The sequence below is a fragment of the Dermacentor andersoni genome, chromosome 8 (assembly GCF_023375885.2).
Source record: "Dermacentor andersoni chromosome 8, qqDerAnde1_hic_scaffold, whole genome shotgun sequence".
Classification (NCBI taxonomy): Eukaryota; Metazoa; Arthropoda; class Arachnida; order Ixodida; family Ixodidae; genus Dermacentor; species Dermacentor andersoni.
This window is the reverse complement of record NC_092821.1, coordinates 29548126-29566087: the sequence shown is the minus strand read 5'-3', so window position 1 is coordinate 29566087 and position 17962 is coordinate 29548126. Positions and strand designations below refer to the sequence as shown.

Genomic DNA, 17962 nt, shown 5'->3' with positions numbered 1-17962 from the left:
ACTAAATCTCAAGTAAAAAGCTTTCATGGCCAGTTTTTCGCAATTTTCTGTGCCAATTCAAAACTATCATTCCTACTTGAACTACAAACAGCATGCTTGGTTCTATCACTATTAATGGCGGTCTTTTCATTTCCACTAACATCTTGTGACATGTTAAGTAGACGTTACGAACTTAGGTTGAATAAGCTCATGGTCACCTTAAGCATTGGATTTATCAAAAATTACTTGCGCCTTTGGTGCACAATTCTGCTGCCTTCACTTCTGTTGTGATTCTGACCAAGCTAAAAAAATGACAGAACAACTTCAATGTTACTAAACCATTGTATTCTGGCTATAATACTGTAAGCTGGGTTTGCTTCGTACATGACTTCTGATCACAACATTGAAACCACAGACATAACTAGAAAGTCCTGGGTATGTTTGCACAGTCTTCTTTTACAGACGAGGTGCGTTTACCTCCTAGTGTCAACTCCCATTGAAGACGAGCAGTTAGGACACATGGACCTGTGACAGAGAAGCTGCCGGATGGATCTTGGACAGCGATGCTAGCCTGTACTTCCCTATCTTCTCCATTATCCATGGCACCCTGGTATGAAGAGCATGTGTTAGCCATTTATGCTTGAACTACTTTTTCCTGAAAACAGTTAACAAAATGTTTTGCATGGAACAAAGAAGGTATGTTCACCTGCACAAGTAGTGGCTCATAGGGAAGGCTGGCACATAGGCTGGAGGGATCAAGGTAGGACATGTTGATCTGGACTGCACTATTAACTCGAAGTCTATGGCAGCCTAAAAGCAAGAGTGCTTATGCTAATTTTCTGTTTGCCCTACAACATAGAATACACTGCCTACTTAAAGTACTCGGTAAAGCTGTTGAACAAGTCCAACTTAGGAGGAATTGTAGAAGCCAGGTAACCTGGGAAAGTTGGTATGATTTCACTGAGAGGGAAAATTAATTTGCACCCATTCAAATCTGAACCACTGGAGGCACCACCACCTAAGCCAGAGAACCAGGGGTAGAGAGGCTGGCCAAGACTGCTTTCATCAAAACTCGTAGTAACATGATGGGAAGACGTCTGCCAGCCAATAACCGCTTCAACCAAAACTGTGCAGCATAATGTGGACAAAGCAAGACATAAAAGCTATAGAGACAAGCCCACGATAACTATGCTCATCCCTGTAATGTTGTTTTCCTTTTTCGACGATGCATGGCACAGTTTTACTTCAAACTAATGTTTACAAAATGGCCTGATACTGTTTTATTGTGGAGTAACTGTTTATTCCATCACATAGTCAGCAAGATCGTTACAACAGTCAAGTGAAATGTTTACCTCTGCAAGCAGCAACAAGCTTTCAGCACAAGCTTGCATGGGCTGTGAATATGCACAGAGTAAGTGTACGACATGGCTTGTTGCGTCAGGTGTGCTGTCACATTGGCCAACTGTATGAGGAAGCTGGGAGGTTCCAAGCTTGAGAGTATTAGTTATAGTAATGGAAAGAACGTCATATAGCAATAATTCATTACAATTGAACCTTGTTATATGAAACAATGATAAATGGAATTATTGCTTAAATAACAGGTGGTGAATCACCAAGAGAATTACATGTATATGAAACTTCATACATCAAACTTGTTCTGACATTAAATGGATATATTGAACTCCGCAGCATCGGACATTGGGGCACATATTAAAGGCTTCACTGCAGTACATCAGCAGAACCTAGGACCTACAAACATAGGACCTACAAATTCTGCATGGGCTAAAGGGTAGAAGGCGCTTCTCTGAATGTATCTATGTAGTCAAACGCCTTTTTAACAAAGTCCTCGCACCTTCAAAATCCTTCGTTACGCAGGTCACGTTGTGCAAAAGGTTGCGCAGCTCACTGTTCACAATAGCTAAGCACTTTCAACAAAAGAAAATCTTTAACAAGAATTCAAGAAAGACTTAACGAGATAGGCTGATAATTTTTCTCCGCACAATATCCCTGACAGCATGTTCTACTGTAGCCACCCTATGCTCCATTGAGGTTCCCAGCTTGCTCTCCAACCAAATGCAGGAGCCATGCAAAGCAAAGCCCCCGATTGTCTAGTGCCACTAAGCCTCCCTTGCTGTAAAAATTTTTGGTCGCCTTCATTGACATTCGTGGCCTTTCCATGCATTCGTCAGCCGTTGATGCGTTACAACAAGTAGCATGCGAGTTGAGTGAATCCTGGAGCAGGGCAACAGGACTAGTAATATCAGCACGCTCTTCAAATACGCTGCTGTTAGCACTAGCGCACAGCCTACCCTGGTGAAATCTTCACAGGGCAGTGGCGGCGCTGGTGTGGCATTCGTTTTATAAACATAAATCAGCCGCCAGAGACGCATAAGTTTCTTTGTTGTACAGGCAAATTCATTGTGGTCTTCATTGTAGAGCTGCTCGACTGTAATCTAGTGCTTATGCTGATGCTACTTGCTGCATGCAGCGGTTTGTTTTCCTCACATGATAGTGTGTGACGCTGTTGTATCTCGGCTTTTGGACTTTAAAACTAGCAAGCATCTAAAACATGCTGCATAATAGACACTTTTAGTTTAGTGTACACTATAATATAGTGGGTGATCACTGTGCATGCGCAGAACGACCTATCCCGTATAGTGTACCCACTCTATTTCTCAGATTTAGCGTTAGCGTCTTTGCGTGGTTTGCGGAGTTTGCGTGAAACATAGCGGCGGCCCGGCTGCCCACTTCGAATTGAATTTGGCGTTGCTTTTGTAAAATGCACTTTGTTCTTAGCAAATGACTGTGTAAATGGCTTTCGCTTAGTCTCAGGCTGCTTCGACGACAGAGTATTCTGGATAACCGTGTGGTGTTTTTGAGATCGCTTCTCATTTCGAACGAGTCGAAGCCTAATGAAAGAAACATTCGACATGTTAGCACCACCTATAGCTACAGTCGGGAGATAGCCGCAATGACGGCACATGGTCTCTGAGATCCGAACATCTCACAGGCCAACTAAACTAAAAAAATGTGCGCTGCTTAGCATACGCTATACTATAGCATATAGCGTACGCCAAATTAAAACTGTCTAATGTGAGACCCATAAGTTAGCTTCATCCCAATACAGTAGTGTTACACATTCAACCACGCACTTAGCATTGTGATGAAGTATACCAACAGTGGGAAAGGGTCAGAGACACTGGACAAAGCAATGTTACGGAGTCAAGCATACCATAGCGGTGAAGCATACTGAAAGTGGAAAAAGATAAAATTACATGCAGAATATCCTGTGGGATTTATCTATATGATGCATAAGCATTTGCTACTGATCACCTACTGTTTTGTCGTCATATGCTGCTGTGTTTCATATAATTGCGAGAAATGCCACGAAAAAATCATAAAATGGAGAAGCGCAGTTGCAACACTGAAATGTTAAACTGAGACCATCATGAGTATGAAGCAGAGGCCAGTAGTAGCACTGTTCACTCCTTTTATATCATGGTGCGTTTGGATGATGTTGCTGCTTCGTAGAAGATGAGCATTGGCCAATGCGTGCTGTTCTACGTGACGTAATTGAACAGTGTCAAGTTAGGTAGACGTCATACGTAGATGTGGTTGATGACGCTGCCTCCTCTCAATGCAAACCATTACCAACTGTACACCAGCCGCCGCTGCGTGTGGCGCGGCTGCGCAGGCCCGATCTTACAATTCGCTCGCTCATGTGGGCCTTATCTTGAAAGCAACCATCTTACGTGACGGACGGGTTTCCTCATTGGGTAAGCATAGAAACCTCTACGCATTTTGTTTTAAAGTGAAGCTTTCTTTGTCTCTTCCCTTGACTTTCCCACTCCAGCAGCTGCTGTGGGCTGCTGCTGATGTCACACACACCACGTCGGGGGGGGGGGGGGGGAGGGTGTTCAGTGTGTGTATATACATGACAGGCACAAGTAAAAGAGGAAAGGACATGGGAGAAACTTTTTTTCACCCCACCGCATCGAGTGTGCACAATGCCCTCTGGAGCTCCCCGGCCGTTGTCACATTAGCCACTTGACAGCTGCAATTATCCGTGACTCCCCTCAGAAGCACTGCAGAAACTGCAGTGAGGCTTACGTGTGAGGCGAGAGGGGATGCAGATAGAACTGTAGAGAGGAGACGAAGAGGGAGAAGAGGCAGTTCCCATATAAGACGGGGGAAGCGACTTGAGAAGGCAAGGAAACTCCACTACTATACAACAGCGGTTGCAGGGCGCTTAAGTTCAAGGCACGATACAATACGTTGCTGCTATTTATGAAAAATAAACGCCATGTAAGTATGTCAAGCGGGCAACTCACACAGGGCGTGCAGAAGCAGAGCTGCATTAATTAACGTGCACCGCAGCGTCCAGGAAACACTACAGAAGTGGTTGACTGTGAAATCAACACTTCTGTGCCCACCGCATTAGCTCTGCGGCTATGGCATTACTAGAGGTCATGGATTTGATCCCAATCGCGGGAGCCACATTTCGACGGGGGCAAAATAGAAAACCCATGTGCACTTAGATTTGGGACACATTAAAGAACATCATGGTGTCACGGTGTCAAAATTAATCTGGAGTCTGCCACTATGCCGTGCTTCATAATCTGAGTGTCGTTTTGGCACGTACAGCCCCATAATCCAATTCGTTTAATACTTCTGCCATAATGTGATGTGCCATGTGAGGAAATGACAACGCTCAACCATCTCAGAGGTTATAAGATATGGTGCACAATAACGCCTCATGCAAACACCTCTCCCTGTGTGTTCTGCCTATTACGCAGACAAACAGCAGTGGTGCACGCAAGGTAACGTTTAACATCAATTCGCCAATCTCGTGTTAGCCTAAACGTTGCAAGAAATTAAGCTTTAGCCGTCAACACTGCTAAATATCATCAGTCAGAGCATCCAGCATGGAAAGATTCACTTACATCAATTCCCACAGTGTGTGGGATCTGCACAATTTTTTTCTTATTTCTCGTTTTTGTGTGCGTAGCACGAACAGGAAGATGTTCCAATGAGCTCAGTATTGAAAATATAATATTATATGTGCAATCTCCGATCACTGTAAAAGCACCAAGACCCCTAAGAAGTGTACAGGCAGGGATTTAGAGCTACTTCCGGCAGGGTTGTGGTGATTTGGGCCTTGCTTCGCCCATCTTGCAAGCTCCATATACGAGACTGCAACGCAGCCTTGCACATGTTCCCGACTATACATGCGCACACGCGCCGTCATCTGTCACAGTATGCGCACCGAGACATGTAATAACTCATCTGGCACCCATTCAAAGCTGGTTCTGGCGTTGCTGCAGTGATGGACTGCAATACATTACGGAAGCTCCAGTGCATAACACAACTGCATTGCGGTGAAGCTCAGTCTAGGGCATTGCATTGAAACTTGTTTAAGAAGTTGCATCTTCTCAAGCCACAACCAGCATGCGTATCCATGCTCTTAAACTGCACAAGGGCCAGCCATGCCTACATGTCGGAATGTTAAGTCAGGTGTAGTTCCGACCAGAATGCGCATATTGTTTGGCACGTCTAGAAAGTGTTCCTAAAGTCACCTCTGCCGCATTACAGTTGAGTTAAGCAGGGAAGCTTATGCAATCTATTGCGTTGAAGCATATTTAAAAGCGAAAAATTGCAATTATGTTGCAGTGGTGATTTAAGCCCCTTGTTTGGGGGGCCATGACCGTGCCCCTCTGGAGGGCACAAAGGAGCGAGGAATCATGGTTGGAGCGTGGCACGAACCCTGGCGATGGCGAAACAGCTTTGATGACCTGCTCTACCGAAACTGCACTGCTTGTTCAGCAGGTGTTAATCAAGAAGCTGCAAAAATGAAACCTAGTAGTCTGGATATTTATTGACTACAGCAAGGCTTTTGACCGTCTGCGACACAAGATTCTATTAACAGAGTTGACTGCCAACGGTGTACACGGAATGGCATATTCTTTTGTTGTGTTCGTATCTGCTTGATTGCAGGCAATGCGTCGTCATCGGAAATAGTATTTCCTCCAACAGGGCAATATTGTTAGGTGTCCCACAGGGCAGCATTTTAGGTCCCCTTCGACATTTACATTAATGACATGATGGATGGACATACGAGGGTTGATCCAGAAATAAGGTTCCCATCAATTTTAGAAAGAGACAACACTGTTTATTCTCATAGCAATTTACATTAATGGAAAGATGAAACTTACATAATCGCCATCTTTTTCTACGCATTTTTGTATACAGTGCTCCAATTTCTGTATCCCAGCGTCGTAGAAGTCTGCCGCCGGCCCATTGATTAAGCGTTTCACCCCTTCGACTTCTTCATCGCTCCGGAAGCGTTGGCCACTCAAATGTTCCTTTAGCTTGGGGAACAAGTGATAATCACTAGGCGCGAGGTCCGGACTGTACGGTGGGTGGGGCGCGACAGTCGAGCCAAAGTTTGTCAAACGTTCCCGGGTTTGACGGGAGACGTCAGGTCGGGCGTTGTCGTGAAGCAGTGTTACAGTGGCTGCCAGTCGTCCTCGCCGGCGGTTCTGGATAGCTTGCCTGAGTTTTCATAGTGTTGCACAATAACTCGCAGAGTTGATTGTTGTCCCACGTTCCATTAAATCGATCAGCAGTACTCCCTTACGATCCCAAAAAACAGTGGCCATGACTTTGCCAGCAGGAGTTTGAACTTCATTGCGACTGGTGACTCTGGGTGACGCCACTCTTTGGATTTTTGTTTCATATCAGGATTTTTGTTTAATTCGTCTCCCATAAAAATGGAGCCCAACAATCCTTCCTTATCTTCTTGACAATTTTGAAGACACTGGCCAGCACAGTCAAGGCGTTTCTCCTTGTAGTCTGATGTCAATAGCCGCGGCATCCATTGAGCACAACACTTATGATACTCCAATTTTTCTGTCAAAGCTCTTTCTACTGTACCGTAAGAACTCCCAGGAATCTGAGCAACAAGTTCACCGATGTTGATCCTCCTCTTCTGAAGCACTTTGCATTGGGCCATCTTGATAACCGAAACTGACGGTCTTCCACTCCGTTCATCATCGTGGACTTTCTTTCAACTGGCACTAAACTCCCTGAACCACTTTCGGACGTGTTGAACGGACATGCACTTGTCGCCATACAGCTCTGTCAACTGATGATGAATATCCATGGGTGGAGTCACTTTGGCGTGCAAAAAGTGAATTACGGAACGAATCTCGTACTTGGCGGGATCAACAATGGGAACCTCCATATCGGACGGGTGCTGGGCCAAGAATGAGCGGAGCAGCGAGGCAAAGTGCGGCTGGGGGGAATAGAGAGTGGGGGAACAGCCGCGTGCATCAGTGTTGCCGAATTTCACCTCACACCTTCCAGTGTGGCTGGAGCTCTTTGGGAACCTTATTGCTCGATGAACCCTCGCAGAAAGCGAGGCAACAACCATTCTATATGCAGATGATACCAACCTCTTTGTCTCTGGTCTGGAGGCTTGCAATGTCATTCCTAAAGCGAACGCGCTCCTTTCCACTTCATTGGGATGGTCCAGCCACAACGGCCTTAAAATCATTATTTCTTTCCAGAAAAGTTGAAATTACATTTACCAGGCACTATTTGCGTCTCACATTAACTACTGCATGCGTGTGGGGCACCACTGTGAACACTAACACACACAAGCTTTTTCTTCAGAAACGTGCACGTCAAATTATTGCCAACGTTCCATACCTCCACGCAACATCACCACTTTTTACCAAATTTAACGCTATCAAACTGCCAGATGTATATGGCCTTCCTTTACTGCATTCATATTTTTTTTCCTCTAACAAATTCTCTTCACTTGTAAAGTCAACTGTCGGGACTACAGCCAGGATAGATGGATAATTTGTTTAGCGCGAAACAACAGACACAAGAAAGACAACAGGACAAGGTGCTACGCCTTGTCCTATCGTCTATCTTGTGTCTGTTCTTTTGCGCTAAACAAAGTATTCATGGATTCGCACCAACTAGCCCGCCAGAATAGATGGCTCGTGCCAAAAAGGCTAACAATTTATCTAATGCAATCGCTAACCTGTAATGTTCCTTAACTTCCAAATAAGTATGAAAACCAAGGCATTATTAATGTTCATGTCTTCATCCGGAAAGAAACGTGAAATAATTTTTGGTCTACAATCGTTCGTTACATGATGCCTGTGCGCGGGAACAAATGTATGGATATCCGTAACTGGAGTTACTAATGCGCTGTTCTATCTCTCTCTTTATATATATATGTATATACATATATATATATACTGTGTTCATGTTAGTTTCGGTTGAGACATAGAGTTGCACTGTCCACCCTCTTTACTATTTTATAACTGTGCAATTACCATTGTTAAGCACGATCTAATATAGTGTGTAGTATATCACTATATATAATATATGATTATATACATGCTTTATTTTCTTCTACACTGACTGCTGTGCTGTCAAGGACGTTCAAGCTGTTTGCAACAGCTTCTCGCTTGAAGAACCCCAACAAATTGTAACAACTTGTTAGAAATAAAGTTCTGGTTATTAGTTGTCTCCGTGCTCGTACTGACAGAAAACTGGAACGCTCGTGTAAATTAAGGAACTCGTGCTGTGTCCCCTCACAGTGACCCCTTTGCATTCGTGGTATACTTCACCGCAGTGTATTACGGCAAAGTTGACTTTAAGGAACCAAAATTGGCAACGCTTCTAGACTCGCCTATTTTTTCATCGCCGCGTCTAGCCATAACTGCTATGGTCTAGCCCCCGGGAGCCCAAACAGAAAACGAAGATAGAAATGAACAATAAAGGTAATCTAAAATGACGCAGGAACTGCCGCCGTTCCTGCAGTTAAATCAAACATTCAAATTTTGACACTTCACGTGCCAAAGCCAAGATCTGATAATGAGTTGGTGTCTGCCATGAAAAAAGGGGTACCTGGCCCATACCGTCGTCCGACTAATTCAATGCTAAGGATGTTGTTGAAAGGAGGAACTTGTTCTCATTAAGAACGAGGAGTAGGGGTCTAGCACGACTGAAATGCACACTGAACAGCCGAAAATGTCTGCTTAAACACACTCTGTCCTTACTAGATCCCTAGGCCAGGGAAAGCTGCCATCCAACCTTCATCCAATCAAAGCATTCAAAGTCGTCGAAGTACCCGCCTTTAAGGGCGAAGGTTAACATACTCTCTTGCACTTTTGTTTCACTGAACACACCGAAACGAGTGGGGCCTCGTAGACGGATGTTGTCACGCTTGACTCAAGCTGGCACGTCTTGGTTCCTGAGCTGACTCTGCAGTTAGCTGCTGAATCTGTCAAACGACCGTGACTATTACCAGAGTATATGGGGGAACGCCATAGAACAAACTTTTCCAGGCGTTTTCTTGCTCCAATTGGTCCCTGAAGGTGACAGCGAACCAGCTAACAATCCTGTGCGCCAAACGTGTCTAGCCTTACTGGCTCCGTAGGGCTACTCGAAGGGGGCGTGTTGTTGGCTTCACGAAGAGATTCATTGCAGCGAAGCCAGAAGGTCACTATCCCCGCTGGCCAATCGTAACATCCCCCACCCCTATGCCTCCTGGACTCTTTAGGGTACTTGAACAAAAAAGAGTGTTATGGAAGTTAATATGACCGGTATAAACAGCAGCATCGCAGCAACATGGACTGCTGCAGATGGTGGCACCAGGTGTGCTGACGACGTTCTGATACTAAGCTGGTACTGCTCTTTAGTGCCTTATCCGTCCACGTCAAATTATTATGCGCCGCGTGCACCATATCTTGAACACTGTGTTCTCGTAGCTTTGCCTTGAAGAGTTGGCCCATATCGTGAAAGCGATCTGCGAAAGGGGCAGGGTGCGGTGTGTGCTGAGAGATTTGTGAGCGCTGCTTCGATCTCGTGGTAGCAACAGGCAGAACAAAGGTAAAGCCACTCGCTGCTGCATGCTCTATCTATATTGTATGCACTTTTCACTTTGTTGAGTGCTTGAAGGCTGTTCACCTCCGCCGTGGGTCGGCCCAGTATTGCACTATCTCTGGGATCGGCCCACATTTTTATTTTGCATGATGGACGTTGGGTAAGCATAGAAATGCTTACACATTTAAGAAAATTTTAACACCTAGAACCAGCCAATTAGTACCATGCCATTATGTTGCAAATACTTTTATTTGAGTAGGTAGAAAGCCATTGTAAACAAATAAAAATTTTGTGGGCTAATGAAAGCAGCTGTGTGCCTAGGCGTCAGAGAGGCAAGAAATTACAACTGCACTAGAACAATTTGATCTGTCACACAACAAAAGAAGTAAAGGTGAATGTCTTATGTGCATTGCAAATGACATGTGTGCTTTCACAAGCACTATGGCAATATGCACGAGTGTATTACACCCGACAACAACGCAAGAAGCTCGACAATAGACTGCCGCGAGGCTATGAACGGTGTCCAGAAGGAGGTGCCATAGCACAAATGGATGCAAAGATGGCGGTAGTGGGCACGAACAACATTGCTACCATTCCATGCACTCAATTTTGTCGCGAGGTGGTTTTCTGGCCTCTGCAAATAGATATGAGTCGATTAATCAGCTAGCTGTAGCTTTAGTTGCTGATACCCAACCGACCTGACGAAGCAGTGCTGATTAGGGCCAAAGGTCAGGGTAGTGTGCCATGAAATTAGCTTTTGGTGATTGTGATATGGGCTGCAAGCCGTCGCAGAAAGCTTGGCGCTAATATATTGGTACGATTGGCTAATTGGCGATTGGTTCTGAGATCATTCGTACGGGTTTTTGATAACTGATGAAGCACTGCTGTACGAGTCCACAAGATCCACAGCAGATGTGCTTTCCATGTGAAGCTTTCATCACTTTAACTTGTATATTATTCTACTATATGCAGGGCTCACAAACCATATACGATATTTTCTGGACCATAATTTGAACCAGGCACAAGTAACCTCCCCCTCTTTTCACAAGTCAGCAACTATCACAAGCGTGCACAGAAGTTAGTTCCTGTACTTAAAAGATGACAAATTGCCATACAGTTCTAGACCACGTGCAAGAACACGTATGCAATGCAAACTGTGTGCCTTCCAGTGGTCAATGGGTCTTATCTTAGCGCATGCCATTGTGCTTGCTATGAATGCTGCTTTTGTCACCGTACCCTGTTAGCATTGCATATAGTAATTGCTTCGATTGGTGTTGACAGCCAGGACGAAACTTATACTGAGAGAGGCATGCCTGATAATCAGATCGTGGTATTGGCATGTAAAAACCCAGATTTGTTTTATTTGTGTGCTTGTTCCGAGACACACCAAGTGCCCTTGAAATGCTGCATGCAATGCATTGATGTCGGGCAATCCATTGCACTACTGCAAATATTACTGAATATTTGAAAAGTCTAGTAGATGATGCATCTCAAACTGAATTACTTGCACATTCACTATTTGGTTCCTATATTTAAGTCTTCTCATACCCCTGCTGAAAAGGCTGCGTTGCCCTGAAAGCGTGAAAATACCGCACCTTTGCGCAGTTTGCGTAGCCAGGTTTCAGGCAAGTTGAATTGTACCGTATTTTCCGGTGTATAAGACGCACCCTTGTATAAGACGCACTCGCCATATATGAAGGCTCTCATTGAAAAAGTTGGTATATAAGACGCACCCGTGTATAAGACGCACCCCAATTTACCCACTTAGGCTAGTCAGGGTTAATTAAACACGCTTGATCGACCATCACCACTCAACCACTGAGCCACCGCGGCGGCCTGTGAGAAGTTCTTAAGCAACGCTAAGTGATCGCAAAAGGCAACACTCACGCCATACCCGCCCACGTTTTAGCAAAAAAGAAAGAAAAAAACCATCGAAGTCTTCATCTTCGGATGCGCTCTCAAAAAGCTCGCCCATTTCTGGAGGCAACGCGGCTGAAGCATTCTCTTCATACTCAGAACCGCTGGTCTGATTGTCGTCGTGCTCGGTTGGCGATGAAGCTAGCAGGCCAGCCTTCCGGAACCCTGCAGTTATGGTTGCCACTCTAACAGCACTCCAGGCCTCATGGACCCACTTCGCAACTTCGCTGTAAGAAGCGCGCCTCATGCGTCCAGTTGCGGTGTAGCTGTGCTCGCCTTCCGTCATCCACGCCTCCCAAATACGTCGCAAAATAGCTTTAAAGCTGCGGTTGACGGAAATATCCAAAGGCTGTAGAACCTTCGTCAAACCACCGGGTATTATTGTAGGGGTACAGTTCTTCGCCTTGATTTGCCTCAGTGTCAAGTCAGTAATGTGCGCCCGCATGCTATCCATAACCAGAAGGCCTTTCCGGGAGTGAAAAAATCCATCCGGGCGCTTCGAAAAGCACTTTTCGAGCCAAACTCCCATCATTTGCTCATCCATCCAGCCCTTCTGGTTAGTTGTGACAATAACACCAGGCGGAAAGCTTTCTTTTGGCATCGTTTTCCTTTTAAAAATTATCATCGGCGGCAGCTTTGTTCCGTCAGCACAGCACGCAAGTACGACAGTGAAGTGAGACTTTTCGTGCCCAGTTGTTCGTACTGTGACAGTCTTATCACCTTTCTGAGCGACACTTTTTGACATAGGGATGTCAAATGTTAGAGGCACTTCGTCCATGTTTACGATGTGGCTGTCGATGATGTTATTCTTTTCGACTTCCTTCTTCACAAATTCATGGAACTTCTCCACTTTCTCTCCGAAATCGTCTGGTAGTTGTTGAGACATTGTCGTTCGCGCTCTTATTGACAAGGCTTTGCGCTGCATAAATCTATAGCACCATGACGGCCCACCAACAAAATCAGCGGCACCGATTTCACTCGCCAAAGTGCGTGCTTTCAAGCGCAACTGCACGGTTGACAGAGCCCTACCTTGAGCCCGTTGTTCAAGAGCCCACTTGAGGAGCCGGTCTTCAAGTTCAGGCCACCGCGCCTTCTTCCCGCGGTCAGCCTTCTTTCCGCTCTTCATCGCCTGCAGTTTGGCGGACGACTGTCGCCACGTGCGAATCATCTTCTCGGTGACGTCGAAATGGCGGCCCGCAGCCCGATTTCCGTTTTAGGTAGCATACTCGACCGCAGATAATTTGAACTTTGCGGTGTAGCTCTTGCGTAACTTCGGTGGCATACTGTAGTAAGACCGAGCACGACAGGTGTAGGTAGTGGAAAACACACGCCGAAGTCACCAACACAGACGTAATACGTACACGGTTGCGAAGTTGCAAAGAATGACTAAAAAAGAACGCCGGCTTGGCTTGTCTTGACAATGTCGAGAAGCGCGACTGTCGCCATCTTTGGGAATTTCACATTACTTTTGCTTGCGCCTCCGAAACGACCGCGTGTTTGCGATTCTGGAAGTCGTCATCCCCGCCGTTTCATGATAAAGTTCACCTAAAAAAAGTTGCGCACGGCGGTCCCCGTATTGAAGTATTAACCGTGCTACTACCGCATCATTGGTAGTGATATTTTTTCGGTGAAAAAAGCTTGAGCATGAACCTGAGTAATTTCTGAACCCGCAAAAAAAAACGAAAAATTCGCATATAAGACGCACCCTTGTATAGGACGCACCAGCAAGATTTTTGGAAAAAAACCGCGTCTTATACACCGGAAAATACGGTAGCTAAATGGTGTAAATGGCGCAGTAGAACCACCACGAAGCATGTGTTGGAAGTCCAGTGCTTAAGTTAGAATAAACCACCCGGTTATCTTTTTCCACAGCTACAAGTAAACAAAAGCTGAAGCGGCCTTCAAGTGTTAAGTGTGGAAAAAGATGTTTTGCGGCAATGGCCGTGACTGAAGACAACACAGGTGTGTATGTGGTTTTCCAATCCAAGCACAGAGGCCACGACTTTAAACTGGGTGGTGTTTTTCTGTCCAAGTCGGAAAGAGCTGCTATTGCTGGTAAGAAACCGCTTTTGCTCTGCTTTATAATACATCAAGAGTGGTTGTCGAGTTTTCAACATCACAAATACAAGGCAATACTCATGCCAGACCATGCAATGAACTTGGAGCACATGTTAGTGCATTTGAAATTCATGTCCACATAATTTGAGGCCACCTTTACTGACTGCAGGGCATTGTAGTTAATGACATCAGAAACATGTTTATCATTTTGCTACATTGTATCAATGCCTGAAGGGTTCAGAGAGAGAGAGAGAAAAAAGGGAACCGTTCTCCAATTTCACAGTGGTAACAACTACCTTGGCACAGCCAGTGGCCTTTATTTGACCTATATGGCTATTCTTATTGCAGGCAACGACTTTAGTTATTGTTCATACTTGTTTGCATCACTTCATGTACCAAGCAGGAAGGTGTAGTGCCTCCTGGTGCACTGTATGCCACGCAGCAGACTGTGGCTTTTTCCCTTTCTGCTTTATCTTTCAGGCTTGCAGTTACCTGGATTGATGTGGCTTATGATCCTAGTGGGATTCAATGTCTCAAAACAGCAGTAAGCTGGAATCATTTCCACTTGGGTTTACTTAAGGTGCATTGTACATAATTATGTCTGCCATTTTGCCTAAATTGAAGTGCAACTATTACAGACATCGATGAAACTGCGACCTCTCGCCACTACTGTAGGTCAACCACAGCAGATGTACTGTCCATGTGAAACTTTCATCCGCTCAAGTTGTATTTTACTCTACTATATGCAGGGCTCACAAACCATGTGCCATATTTTCTGGACTATAATTTGAACTGTTGTACAAGTCACCCCCTTTCCCCCCTCTTTTCACAACTTTCAAAGAAAAAAATGTGTATATAACTCATTGTATAAGATGCATCTATTTTAACTTGGGTCAGCATCGTGAAATGCGATTGTGCATGTTTATACATTTATCCTAAAATGTCATACCCATTTCAGGGCACTAAACTTCAGTAAAAAAAAATTTTATGAGCTGCACATTCCAGCAGACAAAATAAACTGCAAGTACATTGCTGGAGAAAAAGAATGTCTCATGTTGGTCTTGCATATATAAGTTGCACTGTTGTACAATATGCTTGGACGAAAATTAAGGTGGCACCTATGGTTTGGAAAATATGGTACCTAAATATTTCAAATGCTCATGAATCAGCTACATGAATGAAACATGATTGGAATGATAACGACAATTAGGCTTAGACATGAACCCGTAAAACAGCTTCAAGTGTCCAGTCAGTACTCTACTTGACTGAAATAATACCTTTAACTCAAAAACCAACATGACTGCATAGCCTTCAAAGCATACGTTCACAGGTGTGTCTGCTCCTTGTAAATATGGATGAATGACCGATAAATCAACTATATAAATAATTGCTGAAAGCTTTAATTCATTATATATATATATATATATATATATATATATATATATATATATATATATATATATATATATATTGACATTATTAAAGTTATGTGCATCAATGCAATCAGTAACAGTGATGTTTATGTTTAAGTTAATCTGGAAATGCTACACGCTTTCGATTGCCGACCCTGTTTTGCCCTTCTATGGTGGCATGCCACTATGGAAGTGGCAATAACTTATGCTATGGAATGTAATTGGAAAATAAAGTTCTAACTGAAGAATAGAAATTGTAAATAATGGCAATATTTAGCAAAGGAAATAAAAGTTGGAAGACATTTTTGCTCTGGGTAGGATCTGAACCACAATCTTCACATGTCCAGTCCAGTGCAATGCTTTCACAATGGTTCAGTAATGTCTTTTGTTCGAACAAGGTTACCAACAGTGAAGGATGAAATTGGCAGCCTAGCTGTAAACTTGGTACACACAATAAATTTCTTCACTTACGTACCTGATAACACTGGTGCAGATGATCCCTATGACCGTTTATCAATGACACCAAACATTGAAACACTTAAATATGTAATCTTGCCTCTTCAGCAGCTGAAGGCTGCATAGCACCATGTCCTTGCAAAGAGTTGACGTAAAAAGAACAAAAATTGCGACAGCTTGAACTATTTACTACACACCATTGCAAAAGGTTTTTGTAAGTGAATGTAACTCATTATTCAATGAAAGGAATTCTAAATAATGATATTAAAAATGTTCATCAGTGCCCATTTCACTTCCTTGCGTGCTCGGTAATATTTACTTATGCTTCAACTAATATACACTTTCTCTTTACTCTCTCAAGACAAGCTGCGAGAAGGCGTGTCCATGGATGCAGTACTGGATAATGTGCGGTCCAACGTGGATGAGACGTTCCACTGCATTAACCTGTTAAGCAAGCAGGATCCACCAAGGACAACCTTACAAAAGTTAAATTTTTGAGAAAAAATGAGGACCTTTTGGATGAGATATTTTATGCTAGTCATTATGACCACACCACAACTGATTGTGTATGTGTCAATGGAACACATGGAACAGCAGGTGAGCATTACTATATAAATGCATTAATAATAAAAGCAAGAAATAGGGAATGCTGTTTGAGAATAATTGCAATAGATATGATGAGTAGTATTCCTTCACACTTAGGATTTTTCTCTTAATTTTTCTCGCATTTTTATTTCATGCAGTTCTCAGTTGTCAGTAAACAGAGCAAGAATGAATTCAGCGCTCTGTACACTGGTGATATCATTCCATTGCTACTGTCCTCATCGCTGCATGCCCTGCATATCCTGTCTGTATTGTCACCATGCAGTTATAATAGGTAACATAATACAGCTCTTATCACAGTTGTCCAGAGTGCAGAAACAGTGCATTGCACTGTGTATTAGTGCCTTCTATCAGAGGTACAGCTGTCTTGAGGCTGTTTGGCATCCTGAACTGTTTGCCAATTAGGCAAACCACTGATTACTGCTACAGTCAAAGGTGCTTTTTCTTGGGGGTGGTTCCCTAAGGACTGCGAAAACAAAACATTTAAAAAATGAGGCAGTCCAAAAAAAAATTTATGCATGCCTTTTACTGCCATTTAAAGGGACGTGCTAGTCGAAAACATAAGAATCTAGAACTATGAAACCCCAGCTGTTTACATACTTTTTATGGTAATTTCTAATACTATATAAATCAGTTTTATAGCAAGTTGCATAGGTTTTGTTCTGTACAACGACAATGTGTAAAACGTAGGCATTCTTGCCCCCAATTTTTTATCTCTACACTTCCATAATTGCAGACCAGTGATGACGCATAATCCTCCAAATCAACTGTAGAATACTGAAATATGTTACCGAAATCGTTATGCACTGTTATGTTTTAAAAAGTGCATATAAGAAGTGTTAAATTAGTACCTGTGAAACCATTTCAAAATGTTTAGACAACCAGTAAGTGTTACTCGAGATTTTATCTTAAGTATATAAGTGATGTTGAAGATCAACCCCTCAGTGGTGGTCAAGACAGTTTAGGATTTCAAGCAGAAAGTTGTCATTCTGGAGCAGTCTAGGAGCAGAAAATTTTTTTTCTACTTCGTGTTCGAAAAGTCTTTTTGGAACACTTGGAGTAGTACAGAAGTAATCTGTAGCCATTTGGTGGAGCTTGTTATTACTGTGCAGTCAGTAAGCGCTGCTCAAGAGTGAAGCAAGACACAAAGCCAACAGCAACCAATTAAGCTTGTCTTCCCAAGGACGGTATACCATGCACATCATGTTGCAAACATCTTTATTTGGGTAGGCAAGGAACTTAATTTTGTACCCGCCCTAGTTACTTAGTAAAGTGGCTGTGGTGTTGGGCTGCTAAGCACGAGGTCGCAGGATCGAATTTCGACCACGGCCGCTGCATTTCGATGGGGGCAAAAGGCGAAAACACCCATGTACTTAGATTTAGGTGCACGTTAAAGACCCCAGTTGGTCGAAATTTCCGGAGTCCCACACAACTGCATGCCTCATAATCAGAAAGTGGTTTTGGCACGTAAGACCCCATAATTTAATTTTTCTTAATTTTGTAAACAAACCACAACACTTATTAGGCTTCTTGGTGCTTGTGCTGTAACAGGAGAGAGTATGTATGTGTGTAAATAAAGAAATACATATCATGCCATGTTACAGTGGCCCCTTTCCACTGCTGGTATGCTT

The 17962-nt window shown here is 43.7% G+C and overlaps 1 long non-coding RNA gene across 1 annotated transcript; it reads left to right on the top strand.

Annotated features, from left to right (window-relative positions):
- The first annotated feature begins 838 nt into the window (after nt 1-838).
- LOC129383454 (uncharacterized) lies at nt 839-16353 on the top strand. Its single transcript, XR_011895961.1, has 3 exons — nt 839-1390; nt 13675-13857; nt 16090-16353. It is a non-coding gene; the product is annotated as an uncharacterized lncRNA (long non-coding RNA).
- Nucleotides 16354-17962: the final 1609 nt, after the last annotated feature.